We start from the raw sequence: 21,678 nt of genomic DNA on the forward strand, positions 1-21,678 counted from the left end.
CGAGGGGTCTTACAGCATTTTCATTTTGGCGTGAACAAACCCAACTAGCTGAACTAGCTGTGAAGGCGCAACGCATTTATGATCGCAAACCTTCTTTATTACCACTTTCGATTAAAAGAAAACTTGCGTTTTACTTGATGTAAATGAGAAATGTGAGTTAAACATAAATTTCACTTTTTGAACTGCGGGTGTCCTTTGTCCTCTAGTTAGTATCTCGTCCACTTGTCTACTCGTTTAATTTCCAATTAAAAAAAAAAGCAGTCTGAATCTGAATGACTGAATTGTAGTCCCACCTTAAGCGCTGACTGGATGCGCGTCCCCGTGAGCAGTGCGCGGCAGTGAGATCATGTGAGAGTCCACGCGTCTGAAAGTAGGTTAGCAGGGTAGAGTGAGAGGAGAGGAGGACGACGACTTTTCATACAGCGCCATAACACGCGACGAAAGCGACTTTCGTTTTTTTAGTAACCGAAGCGCAACAGAAGACCTTCAGAGACGCGAATTTACTTTGTGGATTTTCCGATATTTTACAATTTCCTAATAATGCTCCCAGTCGGAGCCGAAAAGTTTCATTCGAGTAGCTGTCTTACGTTAGCTACTTAGTCCGAACGGTATTGCTCCGCACCCAGTGAACTTTGGAGAATCGAGAAACGGCGATCAAAATGAGAGGTAAGGCGTTTTGGAGCACTGCATGGCGCGTAACCATCAGCTGTCAATATTCTTTAACTACTTTTTACACGTTTAAATGCAGAAACGTTGGCGCGTGTGTCTGCACGCGCGTTTTCCGACCGCTTTCCTGTCACATTTGCAGCGCGGCCACTTGTTACTTTGTAACGCGTTTTAAACGTTCTTCGGCGTTCCTTTTCCCTCAAATGTTACAGTGATTCATAGTAAGATGTTAAAATGTGTCAAATTCGTGACACGGGAGCGTCGGGTCGTGGTTTTGAAACGTTTGACGGGTTTGTTTTGTTATGTAATGAGAGCAAAAGTAGTGGAGTTCTTTTTTCTTCATCAAGAAATAATATATACCCCTCGGAATATTAATAATGTATTTGGCGGATAAAATGTCTCCATGCGGTGTCTCGAATCGAAATATTTAGCCCGTTCGTGACTTGTTGTGGGTTCATTCTTCGCGCTTTGCGGTCGCGGTGGTGTTGTTTAGTGTTAATGTTAGAGATGGAGGTTTGTCTCTGTGGCGTGTCGGCTGTGTGTTGTTGTTTTCGCAGGGCAGCATGGCCGGCTGTGTGAGCGGCGCTCAAACCTGCTGTTCTACTGACCTAGTTATGTCACTGAGCATTACACAGCATTCACAGGAGGGAATGAAGAGATAGAGCGCGAGGGAGAGAGGGGAGGCGCTTCGCTGGAGTCGTGCAGACCCATGCGGTCTGTTGGTGATGATTGGCACCGCCGCGCCTTTACCTTTTAATCATGAACTTGAGTTTGAACTTGAACTTCGCTCTTGATGTAGACAACAAACAGCGTTTATTACAGCAGTGTCACCTATTTATGTAACAGTGACTTGCTATTATTTCTCCTAGGTTTAATTACGCTAAATATAAATACATTTTACATAATTAAATTCATTTTGGTATAACTATCGCGTTATGCATGTTATTATATATGAAATCAATCGAAATGTTTTTGAAGGAAATTTTTTATTGTATTATATAATGTTTTATAATAAACATGGTAAATTTATGATTAGTGAGAGCCCCTATACTTTGACCGCAAATATTTCTCGGCAGCAGATATTATGCATGATTATGATACAATGCATAATACTTGGCTTTTCCAGGTAGTTTCCATTCTGATGTTTCTTTCCTCTCACATAGTGAAATAATTTCAGTCGTGGAGCAAGTATTAATTTATTTAATAATGATACTAAAATAATTGTTACATTAATATATTTTTGTGTATTAAAATACATAAAAATCAAGTGAACATAAACACTGCAGTGGCAATAATTGGTTATGAAGTTAAATGGATAGTATTTATTTATAACTATATCAAGCACTTGCGCCGATAATTTATAATCACGATGAAAAGTTTTCACTTGAATACTGTGCTTATTGTTAAATCCATAATAAATATGCAAATTCTATCAGTTTCCCCCCACACAATATTTTAATCTCTGCTCATGAAACCTTAAATCTAAATATAATTATTTAGCTCTTTGGCTTCTTCTTACCCTTTACCTCAGTTTGAGCAAATATTACATCATGATCATTTTTCTTTTTAATTTAGCTAGTGATCCAGACTCTTTGTCTGTAAGCTCAATATGAGGATTTTGTCTCTCCCATTTTGTTTGCTCTCTGGACAAATGTTAAAGGCAGTTGCGGGCGTACGTGTCCGGACATACTATCTCGAGGTGGGGCTGTGTTTAAATATACACAGCATGGCTCATGTTCACAGGGCAGCTGAGGACAGGAAGGCTGTAGCGGGTAATATATAATCTACTGAAAAAGAGCGGATCTGGACTTTGTCAGGAGCATCTTTTTTTATTAATGTAAATCTCGGGGCAGTTTGCACGGTCTGTTTTGTGTCACCGGCTTTCGCGTAACTCGCATCCTCTCCATTCTAATAATAATCCTAGCTTTTTATTTAGTCAACACGAAAACGATGAATAATCGAAAACATGAAACCGTTTTCGAATTTCGAGCCGCGTTTTATGTTTGCTTTGGCATCAGTGCAATCTTTAAAGTGAACATGGCCTGTGTGACCTTCGTTTCGTGACGTCCAGACAGCACAAACCAACAGTGACTTACTGACCCACTGACCGTCTGTCTTATCAGAAACTGCAGAGAAATTCTGCTCTGTCTGCGGGAAGTGTCAGGATTTCTCTTGGCTCGGGTGAAACTCGAGGATGTGTTATGTAAAATAGGCGAGGTGTTAAATCATTGTTCTTTACTCTGGCCTACATATGCCAACCTCGTGACTAAAAGCCCTTCTGCTCATCACTGTAACTAGTCAAAACCGAGTAATGGTGCACAATTGCCTGCGTTTAAATGATGTTTATGCTTTTCGAGCTTATGCATTGTCATAAGGCTTTAAAAGAGAAGTTTGAGGTTGTTCTTGTGATGTTTGTTGGGTCAGTGGCTCCTTTAGTCTTACGCCGAATGCTTATGGTTAAAATCCGTTGTGTTCTTCTGCTTAATCTAATCTGCTGTCTTGTGTTATGTCACCAAGTTAGACTTTACTGATTAACACGGTGTTCTCTTTTCAAATCTGATTGCATTACGGCACCTGCACGCAAACACAGATAACAATGGCCGCCTCTCAAAGTGGATTTAAACTATTTTTCTGATTCGCTCCGTGCGTAAATAATTCCATTCTTCATCTGTCCTTATTTTTTTGTTTATTCTCCATTATATCACACAAATGGCATTTAGAACGTAAGAGACTGTGGAAACTAAAGGATCAAGATCCCCTCAGTGATGCTAATATGAAACACATGAGTACATTAAGCATTTTAGGTCAGGATTCATGAAACGCAACAGAAACTGTTTTTAAACAGCAAATCTAGCAGGTTTAGAATTTTATTATTGAAGTCATAACTATTGCATGATATTGAATTTATAAAATTATTGTATAATAATTTATAATGTAAGGTGTTTATAAGATTGAAAAGCTAATAAACACAATGAAAAAGGTTTTAATTGAATTAATAAATGTATTTTATAATTGTATAGCATTATTATTTTAGGCTTAAATAGAAAGACCATTATATTTATTGGTCATTATTAATTATTTATTATTTAAATATAAAGACAAAATAGATAATTTTACACTATATAAATATACACAGTATAAACATTCATTTTTATTTGTTATACAGAGCATTTCAAAACTAAAATGGAAAATTTTCTCGACTTTGTCCCTGTTTTTGTCTGTCACAATTCTTATGTTTCCGTTGAGACCAGTTCCACCTTAACAGAGAGAAGGGAAAGGCCTATTTAAATGACATGCACAGAGGATCCGCCCACCTCCACCCTCCCCTTTTCACTGAGAAAGTATGTCAGTAGGACAGCGAGTCCACATGGGCTTACAGCCAAGCTGAATAGAGCGACACTCAGAGCAGGCCAATCACAAACACATCTGCCCAAACATAAACCAATAGGCTATCAGAAGCGGCAGGGAGGCGGAACATCTGCATTATTAGACTGAGCAGCTCTGAATGGCGTGTTTGTGGAATGTTTGCAGACAGAAGGTTATATAACTCTACACAGAGAGCAGTACGGGAGGGGCACCCAAGGGCTCACAGATTTTCCATTGCATGCCACAGTGTATCTTGGTCATTGCTTTCAGCTGACAGAGCTAGAAAGACAAAATGGAGGATGTTTTTTTTTTTTTTTTTTTTTTGGTCGTCTACCGATCATTTATCTGTTAAAGATTTTAAGTCAAACTGTTATAATGAAATATATACAACGTTTCTTTCTTTGTTTGGTTTATTTATTTACACATTTATTAATGCATTCAAATGTTATTAACATTTTTGAAACCTATGAAAACATTTATGTAATATTATATAAATATTAAAATTATTTTATTGCGTAGCAATTATGTAAATAACACTGAGCGCATTGTTTGTTTAGTAGTTATTTATCACTTTGTTCTTTCATTTATTTATTTAAGTTAGTTTGTGTGAATAATTAATTTACTGTAAATTAGGTAATATCAGTTTTTATGCCTGCCCGTATGTGAGAGCCAGGCATCTAGTTTCCAAAAGTGCCTACTCTGTGTTCCACTGATCATATGAGTCGTATCAAGGCCTCTCATAAAGCTAAGACATAATACACCCTTCAGTCGGAAAATCAATCCTCTGGCTATTTCTGTCCCTCATAGCATGCAAGAGCGAGAGAGGTCTCTCTTTATCTGGCTGTAATCTTCATTGATTGACATTTTCTGTGGTGCATGTCAAAACAGTGTTTGGGCATATGTGCTTTTCTCTGTGATTCATGATACGTTTTTGTTTTTAATGCTTAAAAATTTTTTTTTTTTTTTTCAGCTCAAATTGAAGTTATACCATGTAAGATCTGTGGCGACAAATCCTCTGGGATTCACTATGGTGTTATTACGTGTGAAGGATGCAAGGTGAGAATTCCAGCATAATTTCTATTTTATACTTTCCTCTTTTCTTACCCTAGATTTATAGATCTCCATTCAACCCACACAAACAAAATGTTTCTTCTGTTCTCTGTCCCTCATTATCTTTTATGCCGATGTTTTTGTCCTGTTTTCTGGGTCAGTTTATATTACTTTGTTCATCACGCAGCGGCAGGGCACACCTATGAAAGCCGCACCTGATCTTAGCCGTACTGTACTCTGAGGTAACTACGTTTCTGTTTTGCAGGGTTTTTTCCGACGCAGCCAGCAGAACAATGCCATGTATTCGTGTTCACGGCAGAGGAACTGCCTGATCGACCGAACCAACAGGAACCGCTGCCAACACTGTCGTCTGCAGAAGTGCCTGGCGCTCGGCATGAGCCGTGATGGTGAGTGCAAATTTAGCACACCAGCTGATTAAAAAAAACTGAATTTTACAAACCATAGGCCTCAATTATAATACTACATGAGGAGAGGCAGGGTCAAAGGGCAAATGAAGGAGTCTTGATGAAGTGAATGTCTTGATGATCATCGCAGTCATATGCGAATATATACATATGCGAATGTTTCAATTGGTTAGATGGTTCATTGTAACAGAATTAGTGTGAAACAAGACTCATTTTGAAGATAAATAAAGAGCTTTTATTTTGCCCATAAAAATCACACACATAATTAAATGGTAATTTATACAGTAATGTTATTTACTATTAATGCTACTACTTATGCAATCAAAAATACAGTTTATATTGTAAGTTGTAATTTGTCATTGTGATGCAAAACTGAATTTTTATTATTTATATGCAGTCATTCTAATTGCTGATAGGCTGGTCAACGGAAAAAACAAATTCTATCAATTTTGAAAACGGATTTGCTGCGTAGTATTGTGTGGATACATCTTTATCATGATTAATAGAAATGTAAAAAGAACAGCATTTATTTGAAACAAAGCTTTTTTCTTTATGAATGAAAATTATAAATGCCTTTGCTGACACTTTTCATCAGTTTTTGCTTTCTTGCTTAATAAAGGGATTAATTCCTGTAAACAAATCTGACCTCAAACATCTGTAAATTATTACTGTGAAAGATATGTAATACTGAGTTAATATATGATACTTTTTCTTTCTGTAGCGGTGAAGTTTGGCCGAATGTCAAAGAAACAGCGGGATAGCCTGTACGCGGAGGTGCAGCGGCACCAGCAGCTGTCTCAGGAGTGCCTGGCGGGTCTGGGTGGTGGTCTGGCTCCACGTGACCGCGAAGAGACGGGTGAAGACAGCACGCACAGCCGGCCGTACAGCAGCGGAGGCTCCAGCTCCACCCTCAGTGACCTGGATGACATCGCCACGCTGCCCGACGGTTTGCTGTTCGACCTGCCGCTCACCCCAGAGGAGGCGAGCGAGTACTGCGCTCTGGAGATGCTTGGGGGCAGCGGAGGGTCCGGGAGTGCCGGAAGCGGAAGTTCGTCCAATCAGAGCTCTCCCGAGCCCAGCGCTGTAGATATGGCAGAAGCAGGGAGGGTGAAGCATGAGTATATCCTGCCTGAAAATAGTCTTCTTACGCACGCCTCCTGGGATCTCTACCAGACAACTGCTCTCTACATGACATAGGTGAGCTGTCTTTTTAAGTTAGCAATATTAAAGCTAAACCCTGTAACTTTTATGTTCAAAATGTACACGATTTATATAATAAGCGAGCACACCATGAATCCAAACCGTCATTTGATGTTCGCTATGGTACATCAATAATAAGTGTTTATATTCAGTCTATTTAGACAGGTTCTGTACCTGCATGATTCACGTCATAGACATAAACAGAGAGAAGTAGCTCCAGCTAAACACAGTTCTGTTCATTAACCGCTAGAGCTCCAAAAGTTATGGACTGCAGCTTTGAGATAAATTCGCTTCTGACCATTTTAATTAACGTTTTCACCAAAAATGCTCATTACTATAATACTATGTAAAGAAAATTATTGCAAAAACATACATATACAAAAGATACAATGAAAATTTGAGAAAATAGATTTAGTAAGATAAATGGAAAACATATTTACACTCACGCATACAAATTCAGAGGGAAAATGTGCTAATGCTTTTAAATTTCTGTTCAGAGCGAATCACTCAAAATGTGGTGAAGTCTCACCTGGAGACGTGTCAGTACAGCGCAGAAGAGCTGAAGAAACTCACCTGGAACCTCTACACGTCTGAAGAAACCCGCAGCTTTCAGCTCAAGGTACGACGTTATCACAATACGTGATGCCATTATCATTTTAGACAAATACGTAGATAGATGATCGATCTAGCGACCGTGCTTGCTGATTTGTCTCTTTCTTAACGGATGCATTAATAATATCTGTGCACTCAGTCTGCAGAGTGGATGTGGCAGCAGTGTGCCCTGCACATCACAAACGCCATCCAGTACGTCGTGGAGTTCGCCAAGCGCATCTCTGGATTCATGGACCTCTGCCAGAACGACCAGATCATCCTGCTCAAAGCAGGTCAGTGCTGCCTTTGTCACACGGATTACAAATGACTAATCCCAGATTATACAACCGATTTCTCACTCGCATCACCTTATCCACTCACTGCCATGGTGTGGCATTTCTGATGTGGCCCTGGGCGGCCGTTCAATCTCTTTATTAGTTTAATCACATTTAGTAATGTTCTAACACCGTTCCAGAACACACTTGGGTTCTTTAGCGTTCTCTTTTTTGCTACATCTTGAATACTCTGGGAGCCGATATTGACATGCAGTTCAGATAATGGCAAAAGCACAAACACCCAGAAAATTAGTGTTGAAAGCTGAAAGTACATCTTGTGAATCCTTTTTGGATATATGCCTGGTTAGATTGCACTTACATAATATTATGCAGCTTTTTAAGCGTAAAAGAGGCACAACTGTTTCGTGAATCCGCCCACAAGACTTAATTCTGTCCATGTTAAACCTGAATCTCGCACTAATGTTTGTCTCCTCTTCTGTTTGTTTCTCCAACATTCTGTCTACTTCTTTGTCTTTGTGCTTACCGTAATTAAAAAAAAAAAAAAAAAAAAAAAAAACTTTTTCTTAATGTCATTTAAAATGATACACTGACTTCATTTTGATGGTCACATATTTGGAGAAAAATTATAATTAAATTTTTTTCTCTGTATTTTTGCACGTGGAGCAAATTCCCATTTTTCATTCCCTCCCTGCATGCTTTGTTATTTTTCCCCTCTTTCTATATCTGTCTTTCTTTTCGCCTCTGTCCTCTATCTTTCTGCTCCCCATCATCTTTTTGCCGCTCTCTTTCTCTCTATTACTGTTCCAGGATGTCTGGAAATACTGCTGATTCAATGTGCCACAAGTACAACTCTTCAAACAACACTATGTTTTTCGATGGCAAGTTTGCAAGTCCTCAGCTCTTCAGAGCCCTTGGTGAGTATCTGGACATGTACAGAATCAGATGCATTTAAGTATGTAAGTACAATGTGTTATAACAGTGGTTACAACTGCACATGAAATCTAAAATGCATTACAAAATGCATCAAAATCTATGAATTCAAAATAAGATGCTAACCTATTTCAGCTTCTATTTATAAGGGGGAATAGGCATGCATTATATACTCTAGTATTCCACTTCAACACATTCTCTTTTACCATGCAAAATACCAGCAGGCTCTTAAGAGCAAGAGCAGAGGCGTCATGAATCAATAAGCCACAAGAGCTAATGGGTTTTAACCCAGTTAGTGAATACAAGCGATGCTCGTGTGAGTAATAGCTCATCGAAGTTAAATGGAAGCACTGCAGAAAGCACTCTTGGTGCATAATATATCAAATAAAAACCTTTATTCTTGGATTAAGTTGGTTGGTCTGTTTTCTGAATGCATGTTATAGATCTTTTTGAACAATTAATCTGTGCATGTTTAATTAAATAGTTTTAATTACTTATCTTAATATCAAACATCATAACCACATCTTCTAAAAATGGCGCTTATTTTTGGTCATGTTCATCTGCCTTCACTTTTCAATATCCAATCAGCGCCAATACATAGAATCAAGTCTTCCTGTTTCTTTATGATAATCCATTATACTTGAACAGAATATTAAAGAAGAATATAACTGTTAAACTTTAAATGCAGCATTCCTGCTATTATAAAATATATAGAGGCCAACTGTGATATTCATGATAAAGCACAGCTTGAAGTACTTAATTGCTTAAATCTCACAAAAGCCTAATTATTTGTACCTAGAACATCTTATAATTTCCTTTAGAATTCTTGGAACCTAATAGGTCCATTAAATAATTTCATTCTAAATCAAAAGAGAGATTGGTTTTGGGCAAATTATGGCCCTCGACGGAAATGTAATTTGTTTCTTCATCTTCAGCATGCTAACCAGTATGTGTTTGTAGGGTGTGATGACCTGGTGAACGCCGTCTTTGAATTGGCTAAAAGTCTGAGCCGCCTTCAGTTGAGTGATGAGGAAATGGCTTTATTCAGCGCTGCAGTCCTGCTGGCTCAGGTGACACTCACACACATGTGCTACCAATTTCCTGTAGCAAATGTTTATAAGGCTGGGGTTTATGTGCTCTTGGAAAAATAAATGTGTGCCAGGGTCAGACTGGAACGCAACAATAAAAATGAGACGCATTCTCGCAGTTTGAAACCTCTGCTCCGTTTTGTTCAGATCGGCCGTGGTTGACAGAGTCTCAGCAGGTTCAGAAGCTCCAGGAGAAGGTTTACGTGGCTCTTCAGCACAGCCTGCACATGAACGGAGCCACTGCTGAGAAACTGGATAAGGTGAGGAATCTGTTTGACTGCATCTATACAAAATCTGCTTCTGCACACAATTCTGAATAAAAGAAATGTCATATTTTAGTGGTTAAGACTACATAGATGAGCAAACTACAGTATATTTTAGGATTTTGAGTCAACCACTGAATTGAATATAATAAAGTTAATTTTATCGTTTAAGGGTCAAACGTACATGGACACAATTACATTTAACTGAGTGTGTGTATGTATATGTATTTAAATAAGTATAAATAAATATTATTATATAATATTATAATTTTATTTTTAAATTTTGCTGTTTTTTTTAAATAATTTTTTACAAAATGACAGTAAATACAATTATGATCTATCTAGTTCAATTTCAAATAAATGCTGTTTTGAACTTTCCAGTTATCAGATAATCACTGTCACTGTTTCCACAAAAATATGAAGCAACCCAACAGTTGTCAGCGCTAATAAATATTTCCAATTATTTGCTCACAGAAATTAATTACATTCAAAATACAATAAAATAGAAAAGATTAGAAAATATAAATTGTAATAATATTTCTCTATCACAGTTTTACTTTATTTTTGATTTAATAAATACTAATAAAAAATCTTACTGGCCCCACTTTTGAACAGTTGTATAACTTGTGTTATAAGTTGCAGAAACACGGTTTGTGCACCAGTTCAAAGTCAGGCTTGGATTATCCAGCAGTTTCGGTTCAGTATTGTGAAGTATTTGATCTGTTGTTTACGCAGATGGTGTCCAAACTACCGCAGATGAAATCCATCTGTAACCTGCATATTGACAAGCTGGAGTTCTTCCGCCTAGTTCACCCGGAGACAGCCTACAGCTTCCCACCTCTGTACAGGGAAGTGTTCGCAGCGACATCAACTTCCCTGACTCTACCAACAGTTAGAGAGAGGAGATAGCGAGGGGGAAAATGACAGAGAGTGTGTAGGGAAATCACGCAGTGAGCGTAAAGCGAGAGAGGGTCATTACGTAAAAACAGCATTTCAATTGAATTTTAAAACCTCCAGGAGAATCCTCAGTCTGTTGCAGCACTGTTAGCATACAGACACGCACACACACAATACACTACAAACATGGGAGCCAACAAACTTTCAGATTTGACACTCATATAGAGTTTATTTCTGAGTTGTGCTCTCAGATCTCGGTTTATTTTAAGGAAACACTCGAAATGCTCTTTTTATGTACAGATGTATGCTTGCAAGGCCCTTCGTCCCAACTTGTAGCTGTCTAAGCATGCCACTGTTCCTTCTGCATCTGTACACAGAGATATTTAAAGGAGTTTATAAGAGGTTTTATAATTTTAATAATTTTACAAGGATCAAACTCTCAAAGCAAATACAACATACTAGATGACGTCAACTGCCCTTCGCCACTGAATCACTCTTTAAGCACTACTATTGCTTTTTTTTCCTCTATCTCCCTTCGTTTTTTCATCCTCTGACGAATCATGAATGTATCCCAAAAGCACTTATTTTGATTTGAGACCTGAATGTACACAACGCACTTTTTTGGTCTTGCTTTATGCTTTATGAGACTTTGACAATCCACTCATATAAAAAAACAGAAAAAAACAACTTATGTGCCCAGATTGTTTGTTAAAAATGAAGGGACCAATGTTACCAATGCTACTTTAAAGGAACGTTTCACGTTAAATACAAGTCAAGCTCATTTCACGTTTAAATAAAAAGCGTTTAATTTAATGAAAGTAGTCATTATCAAAAATAAAACCCCAGTTTGTGAAAACGCACAAACAAATATTGACAGAAATGCACTTACAGTGGATGTCTATTGGGCAGCTTAACTGTATATATTAGCATCTGAGTTTAACTTGTATTTAACTTAGAATTTTCTTTAAACTTTAAAATTTTCTTTAAAATTTAAAGAAAACTTTAAAGCTATTTAAACAAACCAGAAATCATAAGTGTGCTAAACTCTTTTCTAATGTGCAATAGAAGTCATTTTTTTTTCATTATAAGAGTGCAGTCATGGTCAAATATTTGTGAACGCTTTTTTGTTACAATAATGCAACAGCAACCACGAAATCCTCATTTTAACAGTTATTTACATGATCACATACCACATGTTCAACAGAATTTGACTCGTTTAGTGCAGTATTAGATTAGTTAGTAAACAACATTTGCTTGCGACAGTGCTCAACAGGGCACATTGTTATATGCAAAGAGATATTCAACAAAAAACAGTCTTATATATTAAAGGGTTTGCAAACTTTGGCATGACTGTAAAGGATAGAGTGCGTTAGTGCCCGTCCACTTTTTCAGCAGTGCTGGTTTCCTGGAAGTGTTTTTTCTGTTCATTTTTATTTTTACAATAAGTTTTGTAAAAGCGTTACAAGAAAAGAGCCAAACCAATGAGCTATGAGAAGAAATTGCAACATTACAAAGTTTGTTGAAGCAAAAAATATTGAAAATTGGACAATAACACAAAGGCTGAATGGCTAATGGTTTTAGTGAGGAGGGGAAAAAACTACAAATCCATGAAGCACTGCAACTGATAGCAGTTAGCAGTGATGGTGATTCCTTTTACTACTCATGTATCAATAAAACTATTCAGTTTTGGACTTAATTAGTACAAAGTATGATCTAAGTACGCTTTATTTTTTTAAGTATATTGTATTTTGTAGTTCCCTCCGAGCTCTCTGATTGGTGGGATTGTCTGTACAGCTTCATGGGTAATGTAGTTTGTCATTACAAATTCCACTTTTAAACATGATTGTTTCAAAAATAAGGCCAAAAAGCTCAAAAGAAAAAATTCTTCTGGAACCAGACTGTTGCACTCTTGACAAATACAAGATTTGATGCGTTTGTTCCACCCACACATGCTCTTGTTTGCTCAGGCACATTTTGACAGTGTTTGGTGCTGCACCTTATTTTTTTTGTTGTCATTTTAATGCAATGAGAAACCTCAGTCCCACGTCCCCTTCCCTTGTAAATGCCACTTTAGAATATAAACAAAAAAATAGTTCAATGTTCATTTAATTTTTATGGACATTTCTAAAAGATTATTTTGAATAGGAATGTAAATAAATTAGTATATTTAGTCAGGAAAGAGATGGAATGGTGGAGCAGGATGAAAGGCAGAGATGTTAAAGATGAGCCAGGACTTTCATTAGCCGGCTTTTGAGTACCTCCGGCGTGTGCACGGGAATACCGGACTTAAAACATGAACTGGCATGAATTTTGTTCTGGAGCTGCCCTCTGTGAGCGATTCTGAGGGAACGCTTACAGGAGACGGACAGTTATTCTCCAGAACCAAGCTGGATGGCTTTCAACAGCTTGTTCTCTGGGACACACACAGAGCTGGGGGCGACCCTGATGACCCCAGTCTGATGCTATGAGACACTTCCTCCAATAGGATCGCCTGCCTGGTGGACTTCAAACGCTAAACCAGTGTTTTTCAGAAACGAACGAGAGAAACGGATTCTAAAGCTCAGTCCAGCAGGTTTCGGGTTCAGATATGCCACATGCATCTTGTGGCCAGTGCGTGTTTCTGTTGTATTATTTTGTAAATTGTTGATTGCATCACCTTTTGTCAATTTCTGTGGTCCGGATCGTATCCTTCCATCCTATTTTTACGTGCTCTTTACCAAAAATAAAGATTCAACAGAGTTCTCTGGTATCGAGGTTCACTGCATTGTTTATAGTACTACTATCTATACTACACAACTGGTTAAGATGATTCATATGAACGTAATGAGCTTGTATTCTGTATGAGAGATCAAATGTAGTGTTGTATCTCTCTTTTTTTTTTTTTTTTTTTTTAATTGAACAAGAGGAAATCTGTCTTCTATTGTGTGCCCAACTTTACATCTCAAATCAAAAAAGTGTAGCCTGCCCTCGTTTAAGAATGAGAAATATGGGAATTCTGTCCGTGTAATGTATTTTTAAATGTGTTGTTTTGACAATCCCCACCTCTAGGCCTTTGATGCATGCCTTCTGTAAAGACGAAACTGTGTTTGTCTCATTCAGTCACCCTGTAAAGCAATTTCTGTGGTTTCATGTTTATTTCATTTTTCAGTAGAAAAAATGTTTCTGCTCTGTGTGTTTCACACAAAAAGATTTATTCTCAGGGAGATGGCTGGTCTCTGTCTCACCAGTATCCTCTGCTCGACACACACACACACACACACACACACACATACACACTTTGCACCGAATAGGAGACCTCAGTATTCTTGATCACTGTGTCCTGTAGCTATATTTAAATATATATATATATATTTTTGTGAATGTCAATCACAAAGTGTCAAAGACCTTTCCTCTTTCTGCTAATGTACTATTGCAGGTTTTTTAGCCTGAATTATAAGACACAGAATAAAAATGAAATAAAAAAAATAAAAAACTAAAGATGGATTTATTCTTGAAAAATAAATGTTGTTAAGCTTGTGATTTGTCTACACAGTATTTTACTTCAGTTATGTGTGTGTGTGTGTGTGTGTGTGTGTGTGTGTGTGTGTATATATATATATATATATATATATATATATATATATATATATATATATATATATATATATATTAAGTACAGGTGCTTTAGTTAGGTCTCTTTTTAATATGAATGAGGATTTCAATGAATTAATGATTAATTGAAAACGTAACAAACTGTTCTTAAACACTGATATTAATCTTAACCCGGAAGCTGGAGAGTTTCTATCTTTTGCAAGGAACGCGACACACTCAATCTACCAACCAGATCAGATAGTTACGCCTCTTTATTATTTCTTCTACTGCCAGAGATACATAACAAAAAGAGCAATCTGCAGCGGGTAACATAAAATACATTACAAATAATAGAAAAGAACGTCACATGTTCAGTGCGATAGGCTTTTGCAACACGCTACAATGCGAGCGTTAAAATCCTGACGTTGGCAAGCAGTCGACCAATCAGAACTCTCCTATTATACGCGACGCGTGTATGGGGAGTTGTTCTAGTTAAAAAGTCGCGTCGCGGGCTAGTTGGGTGTGACGTGCACACTGCAGGTTTAAACTCTGACCGATCAGGAAGAAGAGTTTTTTTCACAGCTCTGTGGAAGCGTATAGTTTTGTTTTTAAATATTGGGTGAATTAAATTAAATCTTAATTTGTTAAAGCGAAAAGATCCGACGCAAAGATGTCTGCAGTAGCCGGACTAAAGAAACAGTTTTATAAAGCGAGTCAGGTGAGTGTTTTCCAATCAGCTGGTACACGAGCGTAAACTTACAGACTAGATGCAACAGTAAACAAATAATACAGCGTGAGTTACGAAGAAACGTTTATTGTGTCAGTTCCAACTTGATTTATTTCAGTCGGAGTCTCCTTTGCTCTGGTAAAGTAAAAGTTAAAACATGGCTGTGTTTCAAAATTTAGTGAGTGCCCTACTTAGACAGCTATTAGCCTCTTAGCAGGCATCTCATTAGATTTTGAGACACAGTCTTTATACGGTTTTGTTTATATTTTATATGTAAAAACAAACATGGATACATATATAATTTTACATAGACTTTTCTTTATATGTGTGTGTATATGTATATATTATGTATATATATATATATGTGTGTGTGTGTGTGTGTGTGTGTGTGTGTGTATGTGTGTGTGTTTAAGAGTTTTGTTTTGTAGCATAATATAGCATTAGCTCATATATTTCCAAATGATGGTTAGTCTATAAAGCTAGATCTATGAATATTTCCCTGTAAAGATTTTTATAGCCATGTACACATATACAACACACTAGTTTAATGCAGAATCATGACTTTGCATTGCAACACATTTGCCACACCACAGTGACCAATGCGTTAACATTTCAGATGAAATTTAAACTTGTATACTGTGGGTTTTGAGCAGGAAACGCATGCATTTTATTGGCAGAATCCTGACTTTATTCGTGCAGATGACGCATAGTGTTTTTTTTGTAATGTTGTAGAGAAAATGTATTCATCCTTTATACTGAAAACATGAGAATTGTTATTTTGCATGAACAAAATTAACCCCTATTTTTAGGGCATTGTTTTGCAATGTGATATTGTTCTCGTGATGATTGTGCACATTTCTCTCAAATTTTCTTTACTGTAATGCAAAAATTGCATCCTCATTTCCATCATGCACATTTTACACATCTTTTGTTTGTTTTGTTACAAAATGCTGCAGTAGGATGATTTCCTTAATTATACTTAATATCAATGCTCAATAATGCTTAATTTACCATTTTATTGTATTAACCATTAGCAATAAATATGTTATTGTCTATGCAATGTGAATAATGCTGCTGCATTTATCTGCAAGGCAGTTTCTTAAACAGTCTGATGTTTTCAGAAAGAGACAAACTTTGCACACGCGCTTTCAGACATTCAATTGAAGCTTTTGGCGTCAGCCGGTGAAACATTCCTCTACCTGCTTACAAAAAACAAGTCTGACGGCATCGACATGTTGCAGAAGAATCGACAAGCATGTTAATGTCAGAGGAGAAGTCTTGCAGTCCACAAGCTTCAACTAAACGCTAAACCTGCAGGTGAAATGCAGAACTTCCTGATGTTCATAGTCACTAAAAACAAAGTCATTAGTTAACCATTTTTCCTTTTTTAGCTTCGACGGAGAGCATGTTTCATCTCGATCTCACGCCATTGTTTGAAGTTGAATAGGATTATACTGTCTATTTACTTAAAGCATATGAAACGGGCCAAACACATGTGATAAAGATTCTACTAAAAAGTAGACTTACAGTTATAAAGTATTTAGATGGTTCACGTGAAAAATGTACTTGCCCTCAGGCCAGTGTAGATGAGTTTGTTAATCTAAACGGATTTGGAGAAATTTAGCATTCCAGTCAATGGTGCCGTCAGAATGATTAAAAACATCACAAGACTGACTGGAGTCATGTATAAAAATTGTGAAGTACATCATTAGAAATTTCGAGATTAAAACACCATTTGCAAGAGAAAAAAGACAGTTGTAAACAAATGGCAGTGGATTTTGATGCAGAGGAAAACAGGAAGCATCATTTTGGTCTTGTGTTTTGGCCAGAAGCAACAGTCTAAAGTTAAAACCTCTTAATGAAGGAATCTCCTACTTAAAAACACAGCGTTTTCACTTCACAAGATGTTAATTGATGGACTGGACGTGGGTTATTTGTGAATTATTATTATTATTATTATTATTATTATTGCTGAAAGGTGTTTTTTTTTTTTGGGACTTATTCTGACACCACCCATTCACTGCAGAGCCAAATATGTTCTGATGAGGAAACAAACTCATCTACTCTTTAGATAGTCTTGAGAATAACAACATTCCATTTTAGGTGAAATATTACTTTAAATATGTAACAGCAAGACATTTACAAACCGGCAGTCCTGTTGCAGATACCAGCATTTCTGTCTGTCCTGCTTTCTAACTGTTTTCAGAAACAAACCAGTTATCGCATTATCTGAGCATTTGATTTTATGCTAGCTAATGAAAAGCTCCAACTTTCTGATTGTTTGTTTAAGCTAACAATCTGAAATATGTACAGGCGTGTGAGAGATTTTACTGTTTATTTAGTCGTCAAACTGAATTTCTGTTCACAGAAATCCTCCCTTCCTCCTCATTCTCTTTATCGCGTGCTCTTTTTTTTATGGCTTTAGGTAAATTACACTTAGAGGCTGACAAGCATGTTTTCTTTTTTAATGTACCCAATATCTCTTGCATTGTTAATTTATATCACAATATCTTTTGAAACCGAACTGTTTCCATGCAGGCATTTATATAGTGTATTTCCTATTGTGTAGAAGTGTCGCTTTGTTCCAGCACGCTAGAAACAGAGTTGTCTGATTTGCTGTCGGGCAGAGATAATTATGCAAAATCAAAAGTGCACGACTTCCTTATCTTATCGAATCGCAGCATGCTGAAAATGATTGTGGCTCAGATATTGGCGCGAATACTATTTCTTTATTTTTTTAATGTAATTTAGAGTTGATTTTTAAATGTGAAACAAAACAAATTGTACAAAAAAATAAAAATGTAAACGAACCGATACAGAACGCAGAAAAATGTATGGCGTTATTACAATTAATCATTTGGCCAAAAATGCTAATGATAATTTGTACGTGTGTATATACATTACTTTCAATGCCATTTAAAGTAGAGCTATAAAAATGACATGGCTGCTTTCTTTAACTCTATTTCTTTTTGCATATCATAGAAATGTGATCCCTGTGATCAGTATCTGTGTCCACACCTACATCTGAATCATATTAGAACACTAGCGACTCGGGGCCGCACAATAGAGCCACTGTATGAGGTGCTGTCAGTCAAACACACATGTACGCGTGTTCCTCTCTGAAGACTGGGTGTGTGTTTCACAAACAGACTGATTAAGTATTTGGTCAGAACGAGTGAAAGTTAGAGAGCCGTGGATGTCTGCAGTGGGGAAGAGGTTTGATTGTTCAGTGAACCTAACTTGCAGCTTTTTGTCTTTTTGCAATCTTGCTTTTAGTGCCAGTCCGATAAACTCACGAACACAACTTTAAGCGCCCTGATACTTTAAAAGTTAACGAAAAATGACCCGCCGCCACAGTGACCTAAGACGCTTTAGTGCAATTGTAAGCTTGATGGATCGTAAGCCACCCAGGCTGCGCTGCGTGGTTTGTTTGAATATTTTCCTTCGGGATGATCTTGATACACAAAAAAGGCTTCCTGTTTACTGAATACAATACCCCATACATGCTGTCTGTGTTTGTGCTTTGAAGGAGTTCAGCTCATAAAGGAGGAGTGCTTTTTGTGTGAAACTGAGCGGAAGCATTTGTGCCGCCCATACAGGAAGTATCATTGACGAACAACAGGAAGAGCTCCAATGGGGAACTCTACAGGAGCCCCTAGGTCCATTCCTGACTCAATTTCTTTCCTTTGATGTTCTTAATTTTTTCCTCGTCTACACACAAAATGTGATGTAGCTGATTGCTAGAGCAAAAAGGGTGGTTTTAGCTCTCTAAGTGATTGACTTTTGATTTTGTTTCTTTACCTGGTGGTCAATAGAACTCTTTTGATGTGGCCTAAAGAAGCAAGCACTACGAAATGAGTTCACCTTGCCAACCACCTACAATACCCATAGTGACATGGTTTTTACATCCGAAAATGGCATTAATATCTTCTATGTAAAGCAGTTTCTGTGATCTTAATTTTTCATGTAGATTCTTTTTAAGTTTTCATTTGTGTATTTATGTTATAAATAATTCAAATTCAGTATATCAACAAACTGCAGCATTACTTCAACGACACTAAAAATAACAAGAACAGGAGAATGAAAAGGAGAAATGTGGTTTCATTCTACCTGTTTTTGTAGGGTTTACGCTTTTTTTTTTTTAAAGTGTGACATAAGCGCATCATTAGTTCATCAGTCATGCTCACATTGGCATTTACCTGACCCCTCTCCATCCCCAGCTCCTCCTCTCACCCAGTCAGGTTCTCTCGAATCAGAAAAAAATCTAAAATGTGTACATTTAAATGATTGAACTGCAGTGTATTTATGTTGGAGTGCAAGCTGCTGTTCCTGTTCTCATCCATGCATCGTATGCACTGGAAGTTCTTGCCCAAACAGAACCATAATCCAAACTGTATGCTAATTGTCATTAATGTTTCACAGTAATGATCCTGACAGCGTAAAAATTTTTCTGCATATAGAAAATTTTTTAAGTAATGCACTCATAGAAGTCAACAAATTAAAACGTATTTGAAGCTTCTTTACATGCCATACACTATTGCTCTTTTCCCGCTCACACTTTAATGTGAACTGAAAGTGCAGCAGATAATTAGATAAAAGCCTGAGGCTTCAAACACATAAGACACTTGCATGAAAGCTGATGCTTCTCTCTTTGACTTTACATTTGCAAACCAATGAATGTTTCTTGTATTTCTTAGTACTCCCTAATGTGCCATATATAAGTCTTGTGTGTGTTTTGAAGGATGATCACTCTTGGGCTTTAATTTAAAAGAAAGTTGCAAAAACTTTTCTGTAAGGGTTGGAGGATAGAAATAGCATTAACATTTAGCTTACTGAAAGTTCCCAAAGCAGATAGCAGTATCTATATGTGTTTGTGTGTGTGTTTCAGATGATGAGTGAGAAGGTGGGAGGCGCAGAAGGAACCAAACTGGGATGAGGACTTCAAAGACCTTGAGAGGGTAACACATTTTTAACATTGCAGTGTCAGTGTTCAGGTTCCTCCTAAATAAACTTCCTTTTGCCTATAAATCCAGAACAACCTCTACACAAACACGAGGATGTGATTGACTGCCAAAACAAATTAATTGTGAGAAAAATAAGAATAGCAAATAATTGGATGGGATATGAAATATATCTGCTTTTTCTTAGTAAAAATGCAGCCACAAAAATGGCTCATTCATGTTGGGATAATTGTAGTAGACTTAAGAACAAACACAAAGGCTTTCTACTTATCCTTTTTCATGTTGTCTTTTACCCGTATATTGCTGCAGCAAAAACCACAATCTTTTTTTGTTTTTCAACTGCAGCACCGCGGTTGACAAGACTCGTAGCTCTAGTAGTTCTTGGAGATTAGAATAGAATAAAAATGTAAGCGGTTACTATTGTTTCCACCCAAAAGTACGTCCAGCAACGTGATAACCGGAAGTTCTTCAGCCCAGAGAAGTAGCCCCACCGCAAAAATGACTACTCGTGACGTAATTCATAACTGACATTTTACTACATAAGAGCTTTAACTTTAACAGAAGCTTCACATTTCTGCTTTAAAACACCATTATTTGTTAAAACCCAGAATATTACTTTTAATTTTCTAGTGCCAGCCAGCTTTCCTGCATGGCTGTTGTTTTAGTAGGAGGTGTGACCGTGGCTGATTGTTTCGGGTTCAATCATTGAGAGCTGTAGACGAAGCTGATTAATGAGTCGCTTCTGTTGATTTGTGTGATGTAAAAGACATTTCTCCCTTTCTTCTGACATTTGTGCTTCGTGAGAAGGCTGACATCACCAAGGCAAGCTATTTCAGATGTGCTCATGTAACCTACCGAATACCTGCAGCTCTAATCCCAGGTGAAAAAAGACGGACTGAACATTCCCATGTGCTGTATTTGATCCATATACACTATGAATCCTAACAGCTGATTTGAAACTATCAGCACAATCACAAGTAATCCACACCACTCCAGTATATCATTTACTCTGTTAAATGGAAGACTTCCTGTTCAATCACAAGGATCCATTTCTGAGCTTATGTTGTAACGCTTCATTTCTCAAACTCATCTACATGTTATATAGCGTGATTTTTTTTGTATTATTCATTTTTGTCGTCCTTTAACTCGTTCCTGGGTAGTTCAATTTTTTAAAAATGTAGACTTTAATGTTTTAGTCATTTTGTTAAATGCTTCTTGATTTACCTATGCTCAGAGATTTGAAAACAAGATAGAAGTGTAGTGTATGTTTTATTTTTTCTTTATTTTATTATTTATTTTTTTATTTCTGTCTGTGTGTTTTGGTACTACAGCATCAAGAGCGAGGGCTGACTCATGGTGAACAATCTGCGGTCTAAAATGCGTGGGCAGGTAAAGAGTGCCCAGGGTTACTGCAGGCAAGGCCTTTGGGAGAGGCATGCTTAAATACGGCTGTGACATGGAGAGGACATAACTTGGTGAGGAGGCTTTGTGTTAGTTACAAAACTGTAAATTGTAAACAATTTCATTTCTTATTATTTGCTCAAAGCAAAAGTCATTCTTGCTAACATTTATCAACACAGTAAAACCAGGACACAGATTCTCAGAATTTCAATATTAGAGACCTGTCAAACATCTGTGACTTATAATA

The 21,678-nt window shown here is 37.1% G+C and overlaps 1 pseudogene; it reads left to right on the forward strand.

Annotated features, from left to right (window-relative positions):
* The first annotated feature begins 405 nt into the window (after positions 1–405).
* On the forward strand, positions 406–10,771 carry LOC122355488 (annotated as a pseudogene).
* Positions 10,772–21,678: the final 10,907 nt, after the last annotated feature.

Source organism: Puntigrus tetrazona, chromosome 2 (genome assembly GCF_018831695.1).
Source record: "Puntigrus tetrazona isolate hp1 chromosome 2, ASM1883169v1, whole genome shotgun sequence".
NCBI lineage: Eukaryota > Metazoa > Chordata > Actinopteri > Cypriniformes > Cyprinidae > Puntigrus > Puntigrus tetrazona.